The sequence below is a fragment of the Triticum urartu genome, chromosome 3 (genome assembly GCF_003073215.2).
Source record: "Triticum urartu cultivar G1812 chromosome 3, Tu2.1, whole genome shotgun sequence".
Taxonomy (NCBI): domain Eukaryota; kingdom Viridiplantae; phylum Streptophyta; class Magnoliopsida; order Poales; family Poaceae; genus Triticum; species Triticum urartu.
Genome location: NC_053024.1, coordinates 670,744,598 through 670,771,533, shown reverse-complemented (window position 1 = coordinate 670,771,533; position 26,936 = coordinate 670,744,598). Strand labels below are relative to the sequence as shown.

Genomic DNA, 26,936 nt, shown 5'->3' with positions numbered 1-26,936 from the left:
AATTGCGTCCAGTTGCCGGCCGGGAATACATGCGCGTCTTGGTTCCATCATAACAATATTAATTCCTGGATAGGTTCCCTACCGGCTACCGTCCCTTTCTATTCTACTAAGTCGTAATATAGGAGTACACACTATAGTCCTCGGTTCCTTCTTTCTTTTCTACCAGCAATTTCCTTGCGGAATCGCGGAAAAAAGGACAGCATATCACCTGCCTTCAGTTCTCATGATCGGTGCTGCACTGCAACTGCACGCCTTCAGTTAATCAGTGGTTCTCGAGTTGTTCTGGCCACCGGCGCCCACCCACCAATGCATTCAGTCAATCATAGTAGTGATTGAACGGAGAAGAAAAAGGAAAATGTACCGGCCAGGAGGGGGAGGTGCTTAAACGTGAAGAACGAGTTGGAGCATCTGGGCATGTTACTGTACCCCCCTGTGTTGGCGTGGAGTGGGTAGCTAAGAGTATCTACAACCCGACTTGGCAAATCTGAGGCCTATACATTTGCGGACATGCCCGAGCATAGCCGCGGACGCAGCTGGACTGTCCCTCGTATGTCCTGCACGGCAATCACATATCTCAAATTTAGATTCTCAATTGCATACAAATCAATGCACATCCATCACACACTCCAGACATGCTCGGAGACTACCGACGATGCACTACATCAAGGGCGGCCCATCGGCTAGGAAGTATGGTAGTGGGCCGGCCTAGGGACCCACGAGGCCTGGTGGAAGTCCGGCATCAGGAGGCAGCCCGAGGGCTCGGACCATCTTGGCGCGCAAGGCAAGATGATGGAGGTGTGGGATTGGATAGGGTCATGTAAACCCTAGCCCTGGTCACCTATATAAGGCGGGCCTAGGCGTAATCTTTTCCATCTACTCACATAGCTCTGGCTGCCTTGTTAACCATCGCGGCTCTGCCTAGCCCAGCTATTTAAAGTAGACCGAGCACGCCCCCAAAACCCTACCCCTCCGAGCTCTTTCTCCCACGGTTTGAGCTGCCGTACGTAGTTTGCATCATCGTGAGTCGTCCGCTGTCGCAATGGTTGGCACTATTTGTTCGTGGTGGAGGCAGTTGTTGCAGGCGCACTGCGCCAAAATCGGGGTTGAGCTCCAGTTAACAACATCTGACGCCACGCCGCACTAAGGTGCGCCAATCTCCGAGCTCGTAGCTAGGAGGTGGGCGACCCCACGGCGATGACGAAGGTTGAATACAAGGAGGCGCCTACGTAAGTGGCGGTGGCGCCACGTTGATACCTAGGGTTCAGACTGTTGCGGGCGGAGCAACAATAGAACCTGGCACTCCTGGAAGAGCATCGGTTGGAGGAGGATTAGCTAGTGGCGCAACGCTCGTCCGACGCTACCATCGTGACAATGGTTGCGGCGAACCCGGGCATCATGGACATAAACAAAGCGGTATTCGCGTCCTAGCACAGTGCATGCATGGTCCGCCGTGAGAGGTGGCACCTCCGCGTCAACGAGGCAAAGTGTGACCGCCTCTTTTAGGAGCTAGAGGCGGAAGACGATGATGCGCCGAAGCAGCATGGAGATTATGCCGGAGAGGCATCCGTCGTCAGCTCTACCTTGATCGTGCCGACTGCCAAAGACGACGAGGCCGAACCGTCTAGGACGGGGTTCCTCGACCTCACCTCGAAAGGGGATTAGTAGATTAGAGCAGTTGTTTTAGGAATTGATCCGTTGCTATGTACTTCCTCCATTTCAAAATAGATGACCCAACTTTATACTAACTTCTTACTAAAGTTAATACAAAGTTGGGAGTCATTTGTTTTAGAACGGAGGGAGTAGTAAGTAATCCAAAAATTAACGAAAAATTGATGTCCGTTTATATATAATGACTTCTATTGGATGGACGTCCATTAGGCTGGTCATAGTGGGGAGTAACTTATACTAGTGTCATGCATATGACACTAGTCTAAATTACTATCTTCATAGTGCAAAGTAACTAAGTAGTAGTGTCATAGATGATTTCATTTATTAGCTCATAGATTCATTTTGCCTCGGGAAGCACTATGTTACAGTAACATATTATGTTACCACAAACACCTCTTTCCTCATTAAATACTTGTCACATAAATAAAATTGTCTTAGGATGTTTTAAGTTACTACTTAAGTTACTCCACTATGGCTAGCTTTAGGTGATCCGTGTTGGAGTTCTCCTAACCCCTTTTTTGAGACTTGAGAAGAGTGACGGACACTCGGTGGACTGAAAGGCAAAGTAGTGGTATGATCATGGGCCTCTTATACGATGAGGACATCCATGTGAGCCCAAACCATTGAAGACAAAGGACGTTTAACAGAATTTGAGCGCAAACGTTCCGAGCAAGACAACGCCTACGCTGATCCGTAGTTATACCTTTTAGTCTAATAATCAGTTTTAAAACATAAAGCGGGGATAGCTCAGTTGGGAGAGCGTCAGACTGAAGATCTGAAGGTCGCGTGTTCGATCCACGCTCACCGCAATCCTACCCTTTTTTTGGTCGGTCATCAGTGTAGTTTTTTTTAAACAAAATCAGAAAAAACCGGAATGTATCAGCGATTTTTTTAAGTGGGTACCATATCAAAAAAAAATTATCTAATCGGTCATCAGTGTTTAATATTTTTTTTAAAACGATATGTATCAGCGATCATTTTAAGTGGTAATTTTTTAGAATCTTAACGTGAATTGAGATAGTTTTTTTTTTTCTATTTACTTCACCAAACACCATGCCGATATTGAATCCCACAGAGCTCCTACCCATCATTGTCCCCAAGCTGGTATGGGAAATAAGAAAAAAAACCAAGCCGCTGGCGGAAGAAAGCGCCACCCATATAGAAATCCCTCAAACCGATGCACCAACCGCTAGTTGTACCTGCTGTTCGCACACGAACACGTCACGTGTATCCTCGACGCTGGGGTGATGCACTGATACATCATTTTGCAGCATGCTTTTATATTGATATTTATTGTATTATTGACTGTTCTTACACATTATATCACAATATTTATGCCTTTTCTCTCTTATTTTATATTACACGAACAGGGAGAATTCCGGCAGCTAGAATTCTGGACTAGAAAAAGAGCAAATATTAGACACCTATTCTGCACAACTCCAAAAGTCCTGAAACTTCACGGAGCATATTTTTGAAATATATAAAAAATACTGGGCGAAGAAAGTACCAGAGGGGGGCCACCAGCCAGCCACAAGGGTGGAGGGCGCGCACTACCCCCTTAGGCACGCCCCCATTCTTGTGGGCCCCCTGGCAGGCCTCTGGTGCCCATCTTTAGCTATATAGTGTGTTTTTGACCTGGAAAAAAAATCAGAAGGAAGCTTTCGGGACGAAGCGCTGCCATCTCGAGACGGAACCTGGGCAGAACCAATTTAGGACTCCGGCGGAGCTGTTCTACCGGGGAAAACATCCCTCCGGGTGGTGGATAGCTCAGTTGGGAGAGCATCAGACTAAAGATTTGAAGGTCGCGTGTTCGATCCATGCTCATCGCAAATTCAACTTTTTCTTTCCTTCACTTGTCATCGTTTTGATTTTGACACCCTTCACTCGCGTGTTCGACCCACCCTTTTTGTTTGACACCCTTTTTTTTTGTTTTACACCCTTTGTGACAATATAGATGCACAAAGTCGAAGCTTCCCTTTTTAAGGGCAAGAAAAGGAAGCAGCAGACCCAGCCGTCGGTCAATCAAGCTATCTCAGAATCAATATCCATTCATTTGTTGCTCTTATATTTCCTTACGGAAGAAGTGCTGATTAAACCGCCACTTCTTTGCCGAACAATGGAGCGCCATCTATCGGCCTGTCGCAGCCCCGGCGAGCCGAGGTGTAAACGACGTCGGCATCCACTACTAATGTCATTGTTGTGCTACATCAGCCACCTGATGGTATATTTTAATTTTTTACATAGTTTTACAAAAACCCAGACAAAAACCGTCATAACACGCTCATAAAAATGGCACACCAGCTGATCTGGCTACTCACAAGATCCACACACATCATCAAGGAGAGGATGTCATTGAGGTTGTTGACAATGTTATCGTCATCACTTCTTTCTGGCCAAGCGGCTTTAACTTCACACATACCACTTCGAACAAACGATGCACGGGAACCATGTCATACTATGTTGAATAGTTGTCCAAACGCGTCAAGGACTAGACAACAAGAGAAAGAAGCACGTCTTGCACCAACATAGCCCAAACTTCCCATCACATGGCATCGTTGTCGCTGCGTCATCACGCTCAGGGGCATGCCGAATAGGCGACGGCGAAGACATGCCGCGGCCCTGCTCCTATTGCTACCACCATCGTTGTTGCATAAGTTGCATCGCAAGAGATACACCGCACTCGTATGGCCTGCGAGGCACCTTCCGGGTGCAATGGTGTTTCACCGCTACATAGGGACCACCTTCACCCTCCATCGTTGGCATCGCTAGCTAGTAGCACCGGACACCCCACACCACTTGGCAGCCACAGGATCCACGTTGTCAACTATATGGAAAACGGGGTCCCCGAGTGTTGCTGGAATGGGGCGGACTTAGCACTAAGGGTCGGTGATCGGGGTGAAGGAAATATGCCCTAGTGGCAATAATAAAGTTGTTATTTATATTTTCTTATATCATGATAAATGTTTATTATTCATGCAAGAATTGTATTAACCGGAAACTTAGTACATGTGTGAATACATAGACAAAACAGAGTGTCCCTAGTATGCCTCTACTTGACTAGCTCGTTAATCAAAGATGGTTAAGTTTCCTGTCCATAGACATGTATTGTAATTTGATGAACGGGATCACATCATTAGAGAATGATGTGATGGACAAGACCCATCCGTTAGCTTAGCATAAATGATCATTTAGTTTTATTGCTATTGCTTTCATCATGACTTATACATGTTCCTCTGACTATGAGATTATGCAACTCCCGAATACCGGAGGAACACCTTGTGTGCTATCAAACATCACAACGTAACTGGGTGATTATAAAGATGCTCTACAGGTGTCTCCAATGGTGTTTGTTGAGTTGGCATAGATCGAGATTAGGATTTGTCACTCCGTCTATCGGAGAGGTATCTCTGGGCCCTCTCGGTAATGCACATCAATATAAGCCTTGCAAGCAATGTAGCTAATGAGTTAGTTACGGGATGTAGCATTACGGAACGAGTAAAGAGACTTGCCGGTAACGAGATTGAACTAGGTATTTGAGATACCGATGATCGAATCTTGGGCAAGTAACATACCGAGGACAAAGGGAACAACGTATATCGTTATGCGGTTTGACCAATAAAGATCTTCATAGAATATGTGGGAGCCAATATGAACATCCATGTTCCGCTATGGGTTATTGACCGGAGACGTGTCTCGGGCATGTCTATGTAGGGGAACGCAGTAATTTCAAAATTTTCCTACACATACGCAAGATCATGGTGATGCATAGCAACGAGAGGGGAGAGTATCGTCTACGTACCCTCGTAGGCCGTAAGCGGAAGCGTTATGACAACGCAGTTGATGTAGTCGTACGTCTTCACGATCGACTGATCCTAGTACCGAACGTACGACACCTCCGCGATCTGCACACGTTCAGATCGGTAACGTCCCACGAACTCACGATCCAGTAGAGCTTCGAGGAAGAGTTCCGTCAGCACGACGGCGTGATGACGGTGTTGATGAAGCTACCGACGCAGGGCTTCACCTAAGCACCGCTATGATATGACCGAGGTGGATTATGGTGGAGGGGGGCACCGCACACGGCTAAAAGATCATGATCAACTTGTGTGTCTATGGGGTGCCCCCTCCTCCGTATATAAAGGAGTGGAGGAGGGGGAGGAGGCCGGCCGCCTAGGCACGCCCCAAGGGGAGTCCTACTCCCACCAGGAGTAGAACTCCAACCCTTCCAAGAGTAGGAGTGGGAGGGAAGGAAGGAGGAGAGAAGGGGAAGGAAAAAGGGGGGCGCCGCCCCCCTTCCTTGTCCAATTCGGAGTAGAGGGGGAGGGGCGCGTGGCCTGCCCTGTCCGCCCCTCCTCTTCTCCACTAAGGCCCATGAGGCCCATTACACTCCTCGGGGGGTTCCGCTAACCCCCCGGTACTCCGGTATTCATCCGAACTTGCGCCGAACCCTTCCAAAGTCCAAACATAGTCATCCAATATATCGATCTTTATGTCTCGACCATTTCGAGACTCCTCGTCATGTCCGTGATCATATCCGGGACTCAGAACTACCTTCGGTGCATCAAAACACATAAACTCATATTACCGATCGTTGATGACCCACAAGTATAGGGGATCTATCGTAGTCCTTTCGATAAGTAAGAGTGTCGAACCCAACAAGGAGCAAAAGGAAATGATAAGCGGTTTCTAGCAAGGTATTCTCTGCAAGTACTGAAATATGTGGTAACAGATAGTTTTGTGATAGGATAATTTGTACCGAGCAACAAGTAACAAAAGTAAATAAAGTGCAGCAAGGTGGCCCAATCCTTTTTGTAGCAAAGGACAAGCCTGGACAAACTCTTATATAGAGAAAAGCGCTCCCGAGGACACATAGGAATATCGTCAAGCTAGTTTTCATCACGCTCATATGATTCGCGTTCGGTACTTTGATAATTTGGTATGTGGGTGGACCGGTGCTTGGGTACTGCCCTTACTTGGACAAGCATCCCACTTATGATTAACCTCTATTGCAAGCATCCGCAACTACAACAAAAGTATTAAGGTAAACCTAACCATAGCATGAAACATATGGATCCAAATCAGCCCCTTACGAAGCAACGCATAAACTAGGGTTTAAGCTTCTGTCACTCTAGCAACCCATCATCTACTTATTACTCCCCAATGCCTTCCTCTAGGCCCAAACAATGGTGAAGTGTCATGTAGTTGACGTTCACATAACACCACTAGAGGAGAGACAACATACATCTCATCAAAATATCAAACGAATACCAAATTCACATGACTACTCATAGCAAGACTTCTCCCATGTCCTCGGGAACAAACGTAACTACTCACAAAGCATAAACATGTTCATAATCAGAGGGGTATTAATATGCATATAGGATCTGAACATATGATCTTCCACCAATTAAACCAACTAGCATCAACTACAAGGAGTAATTAACACTACTAGCAACCTACTAGCACCAATCCCGGACTAGGAGACAAGAATTGGATACAAGAGATGAACAAGGGTTTTGAGAGGAGATGGTGCTGATGGAGATGTTGATGGAGATTGCCCTCTCCCGATGAGATGAGCGTTGGTGATGACGATGGCGATGATTTCCCCCTCCCGAAGGGAAGTTTCCCCGGCAGAACAGCTCCGCCAGAGCCCTAGATTGGTTTCACCAAGGTTCCGCCTCGTGGCGGCGGAGTTTCGTCCGAGAAGATGGCTTCTCATTTTTTTTCCATCGAAAGACTTCATATAGCAGAAGATGGTCACTGGAGGGCCACAAGGGGGCCCATGAGGTAGGGGCGTGCCTAGGGGGGTAGGGCGCGCCCCCACCCTCGTGGGCAGGGTGTGGCCCCCCTGGTGAAGTTCTTGCTCTCAGTATTTTTTATATATTTGGAAACGTCTTCCGTGGAGTTTCAGGACTTTTGGAGCTGTGCAGAATAGGTCTCTAATATTTGCTCCTTTTCCAGCCCAGAATCCCAGCTGCCGGCATTCTCCCTCTTTATGTAAACCTTGTAAAATAAGAGAGAATAGGCATAAGTATTGTGATATAATGTGTAATAACAGCCCATCATGCAATAAATATCGATATAAAAGCATGACGCAAAAAGGACGTATCAATTGTCACCGAACGTTAAGCGTGCGGACCCTACGGGTTCGAGAACTTTGTAGACATGACCAAGACTCATCTCCGGTCAATAACCAATAGCGGAACCTAGATGCTCATATTGGCTCGTACATATTCTACGAAGATCTTTATCAGTCAAACCGCATAACTGTATATGTTGTTCCCTTTGTAATTGGTATGTTACTTGCCCGAGATTCGATCATCGGTATCTCAATACCTAGTTCAATCTCGTTACCGGCAAGTCTCTTTACTCGTTCCGTAATGCTACATCCTGTAACTAACTCATTAGCTACATTGCTTGCAAGGCTTATTGTGATGTACATTACCGAGAGGGCCCAGAGATACCTCTCCGACAATCGGAGTGACAAATCCTAATCTTGATCCATGCCAACTCAACAAACACCATTGGAGACACCTGTAGAGCACCTTTATAATCACCCAGTTACGTTGTGACGTTTGGTAGCACACAAAGTGTTCCTTCGGTATTCGGGAGTTGCATGATCTCATAGTCATAGGAACATGTATAGTTATGGAGAAAGCAATAGCAACAAACTAAACGATCATCGAGCTAAGCTAATGGATGAGTCAAGTCAATCACATCATTCTCTAATGATGTGACCCCGTTAATCAAATGAAAACTCATGTCTATGGTTAGGAAACATAACCATCATTTATTCAACGAGCTAGTCAAGTAGAGGCAAACTAGTGACACTCTGTTTGTCTATGTATTCACACATGTACTAAGTTTTCGGTAATATAATTCTAGCATGAATAATAAACATTCATCATGATATAAGGAAATATAAATAACAATTTTATTATTGCCTCTAGGGCATATTTCCTTCAGTCTCCCACTTGCACTAGAGTCAATAATCTAGATTACATTGTAATGATTCTAACACCCATGGAGTCTTGGTGCTGACCATGTTTTTCTCGTGAGAGAGGCTTAGTCAACGGGTCTACAACATTCAGATCCGTATGTATCTTGCAAATCTCTATGTCTCCCTCCTTGACTCGATCGCGGATGGAATTGAAGTGTCTCTTGATGTGCTTAGTTCTCTTGTGAAATCTGGATTCCTTTGCCAAGGCAATTGCTCCAATATTGTCACAAAAGATTTTCATTGGACTCGATGCACTAGGTATGACACCTAGATCGGATATGAACTCCTTCATCCAGACTCCTTCATTTGCTGCTTTCGAAGCAGCTATGTATTCCGCTTCACACGTAGATCCCGCCACGACGCTCTGCTTGGAACTGCACCAATTGACAGCTCCTCCATTTAGTAAAAACACGTATCCGGTCTGTGACTTAGAGTCATCCGGATTAGTGTCAAAGTTTGCATCGACGTAACCGTTTACGACGAGCTCTTTGTCACCTCCATATACGAGAAACATATCCTTATTCCTTTTTAGGTATTTCAGGATGTTCTTGACCGCTGTCCAGTGATCCACTCCTGGATTACTTTGGTACCTCCCCGCTAAACTTATAGCAAGGCACACATCAGGTCTGGTACACAACATTGCATACATGATAGAGCCTATGGCTGAAGCAAAGGGAACACCTTTCATTTTCTCTCTATCTTCTGTAGTGGTCAGGTATTGAGTCTGACTCAACTTTACACCTTGTAATACAGGCAAGAACCCTTTCTTTGCTTGATCCATTTTGAACTTCTTCAAAACTTTATCAAGGTATGTGCTTTGTAAAAGTCCAATTAAGCGTCTTGATCTATCTCTATAGATCTTGATGCCCAATATATAAGCAGCTTCACCGAGGTCTTTCATTGAAAAATTCTTATTCAAGTATCCTTTTATGATATTCAGAATTTCAGTATCATTTCCCATTAACAATATGCCATCTACATATAATATCAGAAATGCTACGGAGCTCACACTCACTTTCTTGTAAATATAGGCTTCTCCAAAAGTCTGCATAAAACCATATGCTTTGATCACCCTATCAAAGCGTATATTCCAACTCCGAGAGGCTTGCATCAGTGCATAAATGGATCGCTGGAGCTTGCACAGTTTGTTAGCACCTTTTGGATCGACAAAACCTTCTGGTTGCATCATATACAACTCTTCTTTAAGATATCCATTAAGGAATGCAGTTCTGACATCCATTTTCCAGATTTCATAATCATAAATTGCGGCAATTGCTAACATGATTCAGACGGACTTAAGCATCGCTACGGGTGAGAAGGTCTCATCGTAGTCAACTCCTTGAACTTGTTGAAAACCTTTCGCAACAAGTCGAGCTTTGTAGACAGTAACATTACCGTCAGCATCAGTCTTCTTCTTAAAGATCCATTTATTCTGTATGGCCTGCCGATCATCGGGCAAGTCAACCAAAGTCCATGCTTTGTTCTCATACATGGATCTCATCTCAGATTTCATGGCTTCAAGCCATTTTGCGGAATCTGGGCTCATCATCGCTTCCTCATAGTTCGTAGGTTCGTCATGGTCAAGTAACATAACTTCCAGAACAAGATTACCGTACCACTCTGGTGAGGATCTTACTCTGGTTGAGCTAAGAGGTTCGGTAATAACTTGATCAGAAGTTTCATGATCATTGTCATTAGCTTCCTCACTTACTGGTGTAGGAATCACTGGAACTGATTTCATTGATGAACTACTTTCCAATTCGGGAGAAGGTACAATTACCTCGTCAAGTTCTACTTTCCTCCCACTCACTTCTTTCGAGAGAAACTCTTTCTCTAGAAAGGATCCATTCTTAGCAACGAATATCTTGCCTTCGGATCTGTGATAGAAGGTGTACCCAACAGTCTCCTTTGTGTATCCTATGAAGACACATTTCTCCGATTTGGGTTCGAGCTTATCAGGTTGAAGTTTTTTCACATAAGCATCGCAGCCCCAAACTTTAAGAAATGACAACTTGGGTTTCTTGCCAAACCATAGTTCATAAGGTGTCGTCTCAACGGATTTAGATGGTGCCCTATTTAACGTGAATGCAACTGTCTCTAAAGCGTAACCCCAAAATGATAGCGGTAAATCAGTGAGAGACATCATAGATCACACCATATCTAGTAAAGTACGATTACGATGTTCGGACACACCATTACACTGTGGTGTTCCAGGTGGCACGAGTTGCGAAACTATTCCGCATTGTTTCAAATGAAGTCCAAACTCATAACTCAAATATTCGCCTCCACGATCAGATCCTAGAAACTTGATTTTCTTGTTACGATGATTTTCCACTTCACTCTGAAATTCTTTGAACTTTTCAAATGTTTCAGACTTATGTTTCATTAAGTAGATATACCTATATCTGCTCAAATCATTACTACCTCTTGAGCACTGCGTTGGATTTCCCCGAAGAGGAAAGGATAATGCAGCAAAGTAGCGTAAGTATTTCCCTCAGTTTTTGAGAACCAAGGTATCAATCCAGTAGGAGGTTGCGCGCACGTCCCTAGTACCCGCACAAAACAAATAACTCCTCGAAACCAACACAATAAGGGGTTGTCAATCCCTTCACGGTCACTTACGAGAGTGAGATCTGATAGATATGATAAGATAATATTTTTGGTATTTTTGTGATAAAGATGCAAAGTAAAATAAAGGCAAAGTGAAAAGAAAAGGAAATAACTAAGTATTGGAAGGTTAATATGATGAGGATAGACCCGAGGGCCATAGGTTTCACTAGTGGCTTATCTCAAGAGCATAAGTATTTTACGGTGGGTGAACAAATTACTATTGAGCAATTGACAGAATTGAGCATAGTTATGAGAATATCTAGGTATGATCATGTATATAGGCATCACGTCCGAGACAAGTAGACCGACTCCTGCCTGCATCTACTACTATTACTCCACTCATCGACCGCTATCCAGCATGCATCTAGAGTATTAAGTTCATGAAAACAGAGTAACGCCTTAAGCAAGATGACATGATGTAGAGGGATAAATTCATGCAATATGCTAAAAAAACCATCTTGTTATCCTCGATGGCGACAATACAATATGTGCCTTGCTGCCCCTACTGTCACTTGGAAAGGACACCGCAAGATTGAACCCAAAGCTAAGAACTTCTCCCATTGCAAGAAAGATCAATCTAGTAGGCCAAACCAAACTGATAATTCAAAGAGACTTGCAAAGATAACCAATCATACATAAAAGAATTCAGAGAAGATTCAAATATTGCTCATAGATAATCTTGATCATAAACCCACAATTCATCGATCTCAACAAACACACCGCAAAAAGAAGATTACATCGAATAGATCTCCACAAGAGAGGGGGAGAACATTGTATTGAGATCCAAAAATAGAGAAGAAGTCATCTAGCTAATAACTATGGTCCCGAAGGTTTGAGGTAAACTACTCACACTTCATCGCAGAGGCTATGGTGTTGATGTAGAAGCCCTCCGTGATGGATACCCCCTTCGGCGGAGCTCCGGAACAGGCCCCAAGATGGGATCTCGTGGATACAGGAAGTTCCAGTGGTGGAATTAGGGTTTTGGCTCCGTATCTGATCATTTGGGGGTACGTAGGTATATATAGGAGGAAGGAGTACGTTGGTGGAGCAACAGGGGGCCCACGAGGGTGGAGGGCGTGCTTGGGGGGGGGGGTTGGCGTGCCCCCTACCTCGTGGCCTCCTCCTTTGTTTCTTGACATAGGGTCCAAGTCTCCTGGATCATGTTCGGCGAGAAAATCACGTTCCCGAAGGTTTCATTTTGTTTGGACTCCGTTTGATATTCCTTTTCTTCGAAACCCTAAAATAGGCAAAAAAAACAACAATTCTAGGCTGGGCCTCCGGTTAATAGGTTAGTCCCAAAAATAATATAAAAGTGGATAATAAAGCCCAATAATGTCCAAAACAGTAGATAATATAGCATGGAGCAATCAAAAATTATAGATACGTTGGAGATGTATCAAGCATCCCCAAGCTTAATTCCTACTCGTCCTTGAGTTGGTAAATGATAAAAACAGAATTTTTGATATGGAATGCTACTAGGCATAATTTCATTGTAATTCTTCTTAATTGTGGCATGAATATTCAGATCCGAAAGATTCGAGATAAAAGTTCATATTGACATAAAAATAATAATACTTCAAGCATACTAACAAAGCAATTATGTCTTCTCAAAATAACATGGCCAAAGAAAGTTCATCCCTACAAAATCATATAGTTTAGTTATGCTCCATTTCAGTCACACAAGAATGCTCTCATCATGCACAACCCCGATGACAAGCCAAGCAATTGTTTCATACTTTAGCAATATCAAACCTATAAACTTTCACGCAATATATGAGCGCGAGCCATGGATATAGCACTATGGGTGGAATAGAATATGATGATGGGGGTTATGTGGAGAAGACAAAAAGGGAGAAAGTCTCACATCAACGAGGCTAATCAATGGGCTATGGAGATGCCCATCGATTGATGTTAATGCAAGGAGTAGGGATTGCCATGGAACGGATGCACTAGAGCTATAAATGTATGAAAGCTCAACAAAGAAACTAAGTGGGTGTGCATCCAACTTGCTTGCTCACGAAGACCTAGGGCACTTGAGGAGGCCCATTGTTTGAATATACAAGCCAAGTTCTATAATGAAAATTCCCACTAGTATATGAAAGTGACAAAACAAAAGACTCTATCATGAAGATTATGGTGCTACTTTGAAGCACAAGTGTGGGAAAGGATAGTAGCATTGCCCCTTCTCTCTTTTTCTCTCATTTTTTGGGCCTTCTCTTTTTTATGGCCTTTCTATTTTTTATATTCCTCAATTGGGACAATGCTCTAGAAAATGATGATCATCACACTTCTATTTATTTACAACTCAATGATTACAACTCGATACTAGAACAAAAGATGACTATATGAATGCCTCCGGCGGTGTACCGGGATATGCAATGAATCAAGAGTGACATCTATGAAAATTATGAACGGTGGCTTTGCCACAAATACTATGTCAACTACATGATCACGCTAAGCAATATGACAATGATGAATGTGTCATGATAAAAGGAATGGTGGAAAGTTGCATGGCAATATATCTCGGAATGGCTATGGAAATGCCATAATAGGTAGGTATGGTGGCTGTTTTGAGAAAGATATAAGGAGGTTTATGTGTGAAAGAGCGTATCATATCACGGGGTTTGGATGCACCGGCGAAGTTTGCACCAAGTCTCAATGTGAGAAAGGGCAATGCACGTCACCGAAGAGGCTAGCAATGATGGAAGGGTGAGAGTGTGTATAATCCATGGACTCAACATTAGTCATAAAGAACTCACAGACTTATTGCAAAAATCTACAAGTCATCAAAAACCAAGCACTACACGCATGCTCCTAGGGGGATAGATTGGTAGGAAAAGACCATCGCTCGTCCCCGACCGCCACTCATAAGGAGGACAATCAAAAAAACACCTCATGTTTCAAATTTGTTACATAACGTTTACCATACGTGCATGCTACGGGACTTGCAAACTTCAACACAAGCACTTCTAAAATTCACAACTACTCAACTAGCACGACTTGGATATTATTACCTCCATATCTCAAAACAATCATCAAGCATCAAACTTCTCTTAGTGTTCAAAACATTCATAGGAATTTTTTTACTAATCTTGAATACCTAGCATATTAGGATTATTTAAGCAAATTACCATGCTATTTAAGACTCTCAAAATAATCTAAGTGAAGCATGAGAGATCAATAGTTTCTATAAAACAAATCCACCACCGTGCTCTAAAAGATATAAGTGAAGTACTAGAGCAAAACTATATAACTCAAAAGATATAAGCGAAGCACATAGAGTATTCTAACAAATTCCAAATCATCTATGGCTATCTCAAAAGGTGTGTACAGTAAGGATTATTGTGGTAAACTAAAAAGCAAAGACTCAAATCATACAAGACGCTCCAAGCAAAACACATATCATGTGGTGAATAAAAATATAGCTCCAAGTAAAGTTACCGATAGAAGTAGACGAAAGAGGGGATGCCTTCCGGGGCATCCCCAAGCTTTGGATTTTAGGTGTCCTTAGATTATATTGGGGGTTCCATGGGCATCCCCAAGCTTAGGCTCTTGCAACTCCTTGTTCCATAATCCATCAAATCTTTACCCAAAACTTGAAAACTTCACAACACAAAACTCAAAGTAGACTCGTGAGGTCCGTTAGTGAAAGAAAACAAAAGGCCACTTCAAGGTACTGTAATGAACTCATTATTTATTTATACTGGTGTTAAACCTAATGTATTCCAACTTCTCTTTGGTTTATAAACCTAGGCTAGTAAAATAGTTTATAAATCATAGAGAAGTTGGAATACAGTAGGTTTAACACCACTATAAATAAATAATGAGTTCATTACAGTACCTTGAAGTGGTATTTTGTTTTCTTTCGCTAACGAAGCTCACGAGATTTTCTACTTTAATTTTTGTGTTGTGAAGTTTTCAAGTTTTGGGTAAAGATTTGATGGATTATGGAACAAGGAGTTGCAAGAGCCTAAGCTCGGGGATGCCCATGGCACCCCCAAGATAATATAAGGACACCTAAAAGCCAAAGCTTTGGGATTCCCCGGAAGGCATCCCCTCTTTCGTCTACTTCTATCGGTAACTTTACTTGGAGCTATATTTTTATTCACCACATGATATGTGTTTTGCTTGGAGCGTCTTGTATGATTTGAGTCTTTGCTTTTTAGTTTACCACAATAATCCTTACTGTACACACCTTTTGAGATAGCCATAGATGATTTGGAATTTGTTAGAATACTCTATGTGCTTCGCTTATATCTTTTGAGTTATATAGTTTTGCTCTAGTACTTCACTTATATCTTTTAGAGCACGGTGGTGGATTTGTTTTATAGAAACTATTGATCTCTCATGCTTCACTTAGATTATTTTGAGAGTCTTAAATAGCATGGTAATTTGCTTAAATAATCCTAATATGCTAGGTATTCAAGATTAGTAAAAAAATTCCTATGAATGTTTTGAACACTAAGAGAAGTTTGATGCTTGATGATTGTTTTGAGATATGGAGGTAATAATATCCAAGTCGTGCTAGTTGAGTAGTTGTGAATTTTAGAAGTGCTTGTGTTGAAGTTTGCAAGTCCCGTAGCATGCACGTATGGTAAACGTTATGTAACAAATTTGAAACATGAGGTGTTTTTTTGATTGTCCTCCTTATGAGTGGCGGTCGGGGACGAGCGATGGTCTTTTCCTACCAATCTATCCCCCTAGGAGCATGCGTGTAGTGCTTGGTTTTTGATGACTTGTAGATTTTTGCAATAAGTCTGTGAGTTCTTTATGACTAATGTTGAGTCCATGGATTATACACACTCTCACCCTTCCATCATTGCTAGCCTCTTCGGTGACGTGCATTGCCCTTTCTCACATTGAGACTTGGTGCAAACTTCGCCGGTGCATCCAAACCCCGTGATATGATACGCTCTTTCACACATAAACCTCCTTATATCTTTCTCAAAACAGCCACCATACCTACCTATTATGGCATTTCCATAGCCATTCCGAGATATATTGCCATGCAACTTTCCACCATTCCTTTTATCATGACACATTCATCATTGTCATATTGCTTAGCGTGATCATGTAGTTGACATAGTATTTGTGGCAAAGCCACCGTTCATAATTTTCATAGATGTCACTCTTGATTCATTGCATATCCCGGTACACCGCCGGAGGCATTCATATAGTCATCTTTTGTTCTAGTATCGAGTTGTAATCATTGAGTTGTAAATAAATAGAAGTGTGATGATCATCATTTTCTAGAGCATTGTCCCAATTGAGGAATATAAAAAATAGAAAGGCCATAAAAAAGAGAAGGCCCAAAAAATGAGAGAAAAAGAGAGAAGGGGCAATGCTACTATCCTTTCCCACACTTGTGCTTCAAAGTAGCACCATAATCTTCATGATAGAGAGTCTTTTGTTTTGTCACTTTCATATACTAGTGGGAATTTTCATTATAGAACTTGGCTTGTATATTCAAACAATGGGCCTCCTCAAGTGCCCTAGGTCTTCGTGAGCAAGCAAGTTGGATGCACACCCACTTAGTTTCTTTGACGAGCTTTCATATATTTATAGCTCTAGTGCATCCGTTGCATGGCAATCCCTACTCCTTGCATTAACATCAATCGATGGGCATCTCCATAGCCCATTGATTAGCCTCGTTGATGTGAGACTTTCTCCTTTTTTGTCTTCTCCACATAACCCCCATCATCATATTCTATTCCACCCATAGTGCTATGTCCATGGCTCGCGCTCATATATTGCGTGAAAGTTTATAGGTTTGATATTGCTAAAGTATGAAACAATTGCTTGGCTTGTCATCGGGGTTGTGCATGATGAGAGCATTCTTGTGTGACTGAAATGGAGCATAACTAAACTATATGATTTTGTAGGGATGAACTTTCTTTGGCCATGTTATTTTGAGAAGACATAATTGCTTAGTTAGTATGCTTGAAGTATTATTATTTTTATGTCAATATGAACTTTTATCTCGAATCTTTCGGATCTGAATATTCATGCCACAATTAAGAAGAATTACAATGAAATTATGCCTAGTAGCATTCCATATCAAAAATTCTGTTTTTATCATTTACCAACTCAAGGACGAGTAGGAATTAAGCTTGGGGATGCTTGATACATCTCCAACGTATCTATAATTTTTGATTGCTCCATGCTATATTATCTACTGTTTTGGACATTATTGGGCTTTATTATCCACTTCTATATTATTTTTGGGACTAACCTATTAACTAGAGGACCAGCCCAGAATTGATGTTTTTTTGCCTATTTTAGGGTTTCGAAGAAAAGGAATATCAAACGGAGTCCAAACGGAATGAAACCTTCGGGAACGTGATTTTTTCGCCGAACATGATCCACGAGACTTGGACCCTACATCAAGAAACAAAGGAGGAGGCCACGAGGTAGGGGGCGCGCCTACCCTCCCCCCAGGTGCGCCCTCCACCCTCGTGGGCCCCCTGTTGCTCCACCGACGTACTCCTTCCTCCTATATATACCTACGTACCCCCAAACGATCAGATACAGAGCCAAAACCCTAATTCCACCGCCGTAACTTCCTGTATCCACGAGATCTCATCTTGGGGCCTGTTCCGGAGCTCCGCCGGAGGGGGCATCCATCACGGAGGGCTTCTACATCAACACCATAGCCTCTCCGATGAAGTGTGAGTAGTTTACCTCAGACCTTCGGGTCCATATTTATTAGCTAGATGGCTTCTTCTCTCTTTTTGGATCTCAATACAATGTTCTCCCCCTCTCTTGTGGAGATCTATTCGATGTAATCTTCTTTTTGCGGTGTGTTTGTTGAGACTGATGAATTGTGGGTTTATGATCAAAATTATCTATGACCAATATTTGAATCTTCTCTGAATTCTTTTAGGTATGATTGGTTATCTTTGCAAGTCTCTTCGAATTATTAGTTTGGTTTTGCCTACTAGATTGATCTTTCTTGCAATGGGAGAAGTGCTTAGCTTTGGGTTTAATCTTGCGGTGTCCTTTCCCAGTGACAGTAGGGGCAGCAAGGCACATATTGTATTGTTGCCATCGAGGATAACAAGATGGTTTTTTTATCATATTGCATGAATTTATCCCTCTACATCATGTCATCTTGCTTAAGGCGTTACTCTTTTTCATGAACTTAATACTCTAGATGCATGTTAGATAGCGGTCGATGAGTGGAGTAATAGTAGTAGATGCAGGCATGAGTCGGTCTACTTGTCTCGGACGTGATGCCTATATACATGATCATACCTAGATATTCTCATAACTATGCTCAATTCTGTCAACTGCTCAACAGTAATTTGTTCACCCACCGTAGAATACTTATGCTCTTGAGAGAAGCCACTAGTGAAACCTATGGCCCCCGGGTCTATCTTCATCATATTAATCTTCCAATACTTAGTTATTTCCTTTGCTTTTACTTTGCCTTTATTTTACTTTGCATCTTTACCACAAAAATACCAAAAATATTATCTTATCATATCTATCAGATCTCACTCTCGTAAGTGACCGTGAAGGGATTGACAACCCCTTATCGCGTTGGTTGCGAGGAGTTATTTGTTTTGTGCAGGTACTAGGGACACACGCGCAACCTCCTGCTGGATTGATACCTTGGTTCTCAAAAACTAAGGGAAATACTTACGCTACTTTGCTGCATCATCCCTTCCTCTTTGGGGAAATCCAATGCAGTGCTCAAGAGGTATCAAGGGTATGTACCAGTAGCTATGTGTTTGATCTCTCTCTCTCTCTCGTGTTCTTGAGTTGGAACGATCTTGATGTATCGTGAGCTTTGCTATTATATTTGGATCTGATGATGTTTCTCCCCCTCTACTCTCTTGTGATGAATTGAGTTTTCCCTTTGAAGTTATCTTATCGGATTGAGTCTTTAAGGATTTGAGAACACTTGATTTATGTCTTGCATGTGCTTATCTGTGGAGACAATGGGATATCACGTGATCCACTTGATGTATGTTTTGGTGATCAACTTGCGAGTTTCGTGACCTCGTGAACTTATGCATAGGGGTTGGCACACGTTTTCGTCTTGACTCTCCGGTAGAAACTTTTGGGCACTCTTTGAAGTTCTTTGTGTTGGTTGAATAGATGAATGTGAGATTGTGTGATACATATCGTATAATCATACCCACGGACACTTGAGGTGACATTGGAGTATCTAGGTGACATTAGGGTTTTGGTTGATTTGTGTCTTAAGGTGTTATTCTAGTACGAACTCTATGATTGATTGAACGGAAAGAATAGCTTCATGTTATTTTACTACGGACTCTTGAATAGATAGATCAGAAAGGATAACTTTGAGGTGGTTTCGTACCCTACAATAATCTCTTCATTTGTTCTCCGCAATTAGTGACTTTGGAGTGACTCTTTGTTGCATGTTGAGGGATAGTTATATGATCCAATTATGTTATTATTGTTGAGAGAACTTGCACTAGTGAAAGTATGAACCCTAGGCCTTGTTTCCTTGTCGTGGTATTTCTCACGGGGGCTTGCGAGTCAACAGATGCCACAAGGGCTTAGTGTGTGGGTAAGACTGCTGCTGATAGGCCTGGGAGCGGGTATGCGAGTAGCACGCGGTGGTTTACCCAGCTTCGGAGCTCTCCGTAGAGATAATACTCCTACTGCTGCATGTCTGAGTGTATCTATCTGGGGTGTACATCGGGCAGTACAAAGTGCTCCTGGAGCTGTATCTGGGATCAGTGACCAGTGCATCTGATCTGGTATATGCCTATTCGAGGCATGCTAGTGGCCGGCCATGTATGGCCATGGCTTGTGGCCGTGAGTTTGTGTGTGTGTCCCTGGATGGATTGATGGATGCGTGCCTTATATAGGCATGGTGGTAGCTTACTACCTAAGCTAGGTAGTGGCGTGGGGGGCAAGTGGGCATGGGGCACCATGCCCATGTACATGATGTGCATGTCTCTTTGTCCCTGGTGCACTTTATAAAACAGCGCCCAGGGACAGATACACTGTAGATGATATCGTTGCTGTACGGTTGTCTCGTCCAAGGTATGGCCGTCTCGTCGGTGTCTTGTCGATGTCGCTTCGGTCTGCAGTCGGCAGCCGGCTGGTTGGTGCAGTCGGCAGCCGGCTGGTTGGCGTAGTCGGTAGCCGGCAGTCGGCAGCCGGCCAGGCAGAGCAGTCGGACGGGGAGCCCGCAGGAGCGGCCGGACAGTCGGACTGAGGGACTTTGCTAGCCCCGATGTCTTGAAATATCGTCTTGCCGTCCTCGGGGTACCCGTGGTCGATTACTCCGACATTCCTAGCATTGCAATACCATTTACGCTCACTTTTATCATTAGTTACCTTGCTATTTTTATATTTTCAGATTACAAATACCCATATCTACCATCCATATTGCACTTGTATCACCATCTCTTCCCCGAACTAGTGCACCTATAAAATTTGCCATTGTATTGGATGTGTTGGGGACACAAGAGACTCTTTGTTATTTGGTTGCAGGGTTGTTTGAGAGAGGCCATCTTCATCCGATGCCTCCCACCAATTAATAAACCTTAGGTCATCCACTTGAGGGAAATTTGCTACTATCCTACAAACCTCTGCACTTGGAGGCCCAACAACGTCTATAAGAATAAGGTTGTGTAGTAGACATCAAGCTCTTTTCTGGCGTCGTTGCCGAGGAGGCTAGCGCTTGAAGGTATATCTTTAGATCTTGCAATCAAATCTTTGTGTTTCTTGTTTTATCACTAGTTTAGTCTATAAAAGAAAACTACAAAAAATGGAATTAAGGGTGCCTTAGATGCTTCATCTTTTTAATGTCTTCCGTGAAAATAAGGATTCCGATAATTGTGCTCAGTTGCTAGAGGAAGAATGCATTAGAATGTTTGGCACTAAATCTTTGAATGATGACCATGATTGCAATGTTGTTAGTACGAATTCCTTGAATATCCATGATGCTAATGATATGCAAAGCCACAAGCTTGGGGATGCTATGTTTGACAAAGATGATATTTTTTGTCCCCCAAGTTTTGATGAGCAAATTTATTATGATAAAAGCATGCCTCCTATTTATGATGATTATATTGATGAAAGTGGGTTTGGAAGAGTGTAAATTTTAGGAAGTAATGATCCCACTATTTTGGAGGATGATGAATATTATTGTGATAATTATGAAAGTGGATTTGGAGAGGTCATGACTTTATTTAGTGATGAATCCACTATTTTGGAAGAGGTTCCAATTGATTATGAGAACAAAGTTGCGATCTATGATGATTATTGTGATGACTTGTATGCTATTAATAATAATGATAACCATGAAACTTGTCATCATGATTTTAGTTTTCAATTGGATTATACCTCACATGATAATTATTTTGTTGAGCTTGCTCCCACTATTATTCATGAGAAGAACTTTGCTTATGTGGAGAGTAGTAAATTTTCTATGCTTGTAGATCATGAAAAGAATGCTTTATTGTGATGGTTATATTGTTGAATTCATTCATGATGCTACTGAAAATTATTATGAGGGAGGAACATATGCTTGTAGGAATTGCAATAATATCAAGTTTCCTCTCTATGTGCTTAAAGTTTTGAAGTTATGCTTGTTTTGCCTTCCTATGCTAGTTGATTATTGTTCCCATAAGTTGTTTGCTCACAAAATCCATATGCATAGGAAGTGGGTTAGGCTTAAATGTGCTAGTCATATTCTTCATGATGCTCTCTTTATGTTGCAATTCTTACCTTATATGTGAGTGTCATTGAAATCATCATGCCTAGCTAGGGGCGTTAAACGATAGCGCTTGTTGTGAGGCAACCCAATTTTTATTTTTGTTCCTTGATTTTTGTTCCTGTTTAGTAATAAATAATTTATCTATCCTCTATTATGATTGAGTTTTATGTTTTAATTAGTGTTTGTGCCAAGTAGAACCTTTGGGAAGACTTGGGGAAAGTTTTTGCGATCTTGCTGTAAAAAAATAGAAACTTTAGCGCTCACGAGATTTGCTAATATGTTTTACTAGGAGTGCTACTTAGTTGATTCTTTTTGCACATGATTAATAGATAAATTCCTCATGTACAGAAATTTATTTTAGAATTTTTGGGGTTCCAGAAGTATACGTTTGATCCAGATTACTACATACTGTTCTGTTTTTCACAGATTCTGTTTTCTATGTGTTGTTTACTTATTTTGATGAATCTATGAGTAGTATCGGAGGGTATGAACCATAGATGAGTTGGAATACGGTAGATATTACACCTATATTAATTTATAATGAGTTCACAACAGTACCTAAGTGGTGATTTATTTTCTTATACTAACGGAGCTTACGAGTCTTCTGTTAAGTTTTGTGTTGTGAAGTTTTCAAGTTTTGGGTAAAGATTCGATGGACTATGGAATAAGGAGTGGCAAGAGCCTAAGCTTGGGGATGCCCAAGGCACCCCAAGGTAATATTCAAGAACAACTAAGAGCCTAAGCTTGGGGATGCCCTGGAAGGCATCCCCTCTTTTGTCTTCGTTCATCGGTAACTTTACTTGGAGCTATATTTTTATTCACCACATGATATGTGTTTTGCTTGGAGCGTCATTTTATTTTATTTTGTTTTTCTTGCTGTTTGAATAAAATACCAAGATCTGAATTTCTTAAATATTAGAGAGTCTTCACATAGTTGCATAATTATTCGACTACTCATTGATCCTCACTTATATCTTTCAGAGTAGTTTACCATTTTCTCTAGTGCTTCGCTTAATCTTTTAGAGCACGGCGGTGGTTCTATTTTATAGAAATAATTGATCTCTCATGCTTCACTTATATCATTTTGAGAGTCCTTTAGAATAGCATGGTAATTTACTTTCGTTATAAATTTTAAATGCTAAGAGAAGTTGGATGCTTGATAGTTGTTTTGAGATATAAAGGTGGTAATATTAGAGGTGTGCTAGTTGAGTAATTGTGAAATTGATGAATACTTGTGTTAAAGTTGGCAAGTCCTGTAGCATGCACGTATGGTAAACGTTGTGTGACAAATTTAAAGCATGGGGTGTTCTTTGATTGCTTTCCTTATGAGTGGCGGTCGGGGACGAGCGATGGTGTTTTCCTACCAATCTATCCCCCTAGGAGCATGTGCGTAGTGCTTGGTTTTGATGACTTGTAGATTTTTGCAATAAGTATGTGAGTTCTTTATGACTAATGTTGAGTCCATGGATTATACGCATTCTCACCCTTCCATCATTGCTAGCCTCTTTGGTACCGTGCATTGCCCTTTCTCACCTTGAGAGTTGGTGCAAACTTCGCCGGTGCATCCAAACCCCGTGATATGATATGCTCTATCACACATAAGCCTCCTTATATGTTCCTCAAAACAACCACCATACCTACCTATTATGGCATTTCCATAGCCATTCCGAGATATATTGCCATCCAACTTTCCACCGTTCCATTTATTATGACACGCATCATCATTGTCATATTGCTTTGCATGATCATGTAGATGACATCGTATTTGTGGCAAAGCCACCATGCTTAATTTTTCATACTTGTCACTCTTGATTCATCGCAATCCCGGTACACCGCCGGAGGCATTCACATAGAGTCATATTTTGTTCTAAGTATCGAGTTGTAATTTTTGAGTTGTAAGTAAATAAAAGTGTGATGATCATCATTAGAGCATTGTCCCATGTGAGGAAAGGATGATGGAGACTATGATTCCCCCACAAGTCGGGATGAGACTCCAGGCGAAATATAAAAAAGGAGGCCATAAAAAAAAGGCCCAAACAAAAAAAAGAGAGAGAAAAAGAGAGAAGGGACAATGTTACTATCCTTTTTCCACACTTGTGCTTCAAAGTAGCACCATGATCTTCATGATAGAGAGTCTCTTATTTTGTCACTTTCATATACTAGTGGGAATTTTTCATTATAGAACTTGGCTTGTATATTCCAATGATGGGCTTCCTCAAATGCCCTAGGTCTTCGTGAGCAAGCAAGTTGGATGCACACCCACTTAGTTTCTTTGACGAGCTTTCATATATTTATAGCTCTAGTGCATCTGTTGCATGGCAATCCCTACTCCTTGCATTGACATCAATCGGTGGGCATCTCCACAGCCCATTTATTGGCCGCGTCAATGTGAGACTTTCTCCCTTTTTGTCTTCTCACACAACCTCAATCATCATATTCTATTCCACCCATAGTGCTATGTCCATGGCTCGCGCTCATATATTGCGTAAAAGTTGAAAGACTTTGAAAATGCTAAGTATGAAACAATTGCTTGGCTTGTCATCGGGGTTGTGCATGATGAGATCATTTTGTGTGACGAAAATGAAGCATGGCCAAACTATATGATTTTGTAGGGATAAGTTCTCTTTGGCTATGTTATTTTGATAAGACACAATTGCTTGGTTATCATACTTGGAGTATTACTATTTTTATGTCAACAATAAACTTTTATCTTGAATCTTTCGGATCTGAACATTCATGCCATAATAGAGAAAAATACATTTAATAACATGCTAGAAAACATTCCACATCAAAAATTCTGTTTTTATCATTTACCTACTTGAGGACGAGAGGAATTAAGCTTGGGGATGCTTGATACGTCTCCACCGTATCTATAATTTTTGATTGTTCCATGCTATTATATATTCTATTTTGGATGTTTAATGGGCTTTATTATACACTTTTATATTATTTTTGGGACTAACCTATTAACCTAGAGCCCAGTGCCAGTTTCTGTTTTTTCGTTGTTTTTGATTATCGCAGAAAAGGAAAACCAAACGGAGTCCAATTGACCTGAAACTTGACGGAGCTTATTTTTGGACCATAAGAAGGCCAGGAAGAAAAAGAACTGGGCCAGAAGAGTCTCGAGCTGCCCACGAGGGTGGGGGTGCGCCCCCCTGCCTCGTGGACAGCCCGGAGACCCCCCTGCCTTGTTCCCGACTCCAACACCTCTTATATAACCCAAAAATTCCAGAAAGAAACCTAGATCGGGAGTTCCGCCGCCAGAACCATCGAAAACCAATCTAGACCCGTTTCGGCACCCTGCCGGAGGGGGGAATCCCTCTCCGGTGGCCATCTTCATCATCCCGGCGCTCTCCATGATGAGGAGGGGGTAGTTCTCCCTCGGGGCTGAGGGTATGTACCAGTAGCTATGTGTTTGATCTTTCTCTCTCTCTCTCGTGTTCTTGAGTCGGCACGATCTTGATTTATCGCGAGCTTTGCTATTATTTTGGATCTTATGATGTTTCTCCCCCCTCTACTCTCTTGTGATGAATTGAATTTTTCCTTTGAAGTTATCTTATCAGATTGAGTCTTTAAGGATTTGAGAACACTTGATGTATGTCTTGCATGTGCTTATATGTGGTGACAATGGGATATCACGTGATCCACTTGATGTATGTTTTGGTGATCAACTTGTGAGTTCCGTGACCTCGTGAACTTATGCATAGGGGTTGGCACACGTTTTCTTCTTGACTCTCTGGTAGAAACTTTGGGACACTCTTTGAAGTTCTTTGTGTTGGTTGAATAGATGAATGTGAGATTGTGTGATACATATCGTATAATCATACCCACGGATACTTGAGGTGACATTGGAGTATCTAGGTGACATTAGGGTTTTGGTTGATTTGTGTCTTAAGGTGTTATTCTAGTACGAACTCTATGATAGATTGAACGGAAAGAATACCTTCGTGTTATTTTACTACGGACTCTTGAATAGATAGATCAGAAAGGATAACTTTGAGGTGGTTTCGTACCCTACAATAATCTCTTTGTTTGTTCTCTGCTATTAGTGACTTTGGAATGACTCTTTGTTGCATGTTGAGGGATAGTTATATGATCCAATTATGTTATTATTGTTGAGAGAACTTGCACTAGTGAAAGTACGAACCCTAGGCCTTGTTTCCTAGCATTGCAATACCATTTACGCTCACTTTTATCATTAGTTACCTTGCTGTTTTTATATTTTCAGATTACAAATACCCATATCTACCATCCATATTGCACTTCTATCACCATTCTTCGCCGAACTAGTGCACCTATACAATTTGACATTGTATTGGGTGTGTTGGGGACAAAGAGACTCTTTGTTATTTGGTTGCAGGGTTGTTTGAGACACACCGTCTTCATCCTACGCCTCCCACGGATTGATAAACCTTAGGTCATCCACTTGAGGGAAATTTGCTACTATCCTACAAACCTCTGCACTTGGAGACCCGACAACGTCTACAATAAGAAGGTTGTGTAGTAGACATCACTCGTGCATATAACATCTACGCATAAACCTGGCTCGGATGCCACTGTTGGGGAACGCAGTAATTTCAAAATTTTCCTATGCACACGCAAGATCATGGTGATGCATAGCAACGAGAGGGGAGAGTATCGTCTACGTACCCTCGTAGACCATAAGAGGAAGCGTTATGACAACGTGGTTGATGTAGTCGTATGTCTTCAGGATCCACCGATCCTAGTACCGAACGTACGGTACCTCCGCGATCTGCACACATTCAGCTCGGTAACTGTTGGGGAACGTAGTAATTTCAAAAAAAATTCCTAAGCACACGCAAGATCATGGTGATGCATAGCAACGAGAGGGGAGAGTGTGATCTACGTACCCTTGTAGACCGACAGCGGAAGCGTTAGCACAACACGGTTGATGTAGTCGTACGTCTTCACGGCCCGACCGATCAAGCACCG

General features: G+C 42.1%; 2 non-coding genes across 2 annotated transcripts; both read left to right on the top strand.

Moving 5' to 3' along the window:
* The first annotated feature begins 2,404 nt into the window (after positions 1-2,404).
* Positions 2,405-2,477, top strand: TRNAF-GAA. Its single transcript has one exon. It is a non-coding gene; the product is annotated as a tRNA-Phe (tRNA).
* Positions 2,478-3,423: 946 nt separating this feature from the next.
* TRNAF-AAA lies at positions 3,424-3,497 on the top strand. Its single transcript has one exon. It is a non-coding gene; the product is annotated as a tRNA-Phe (tRNA).
* Positions 3,498-26,936: the final 23,439 nt, after the last annotated feature.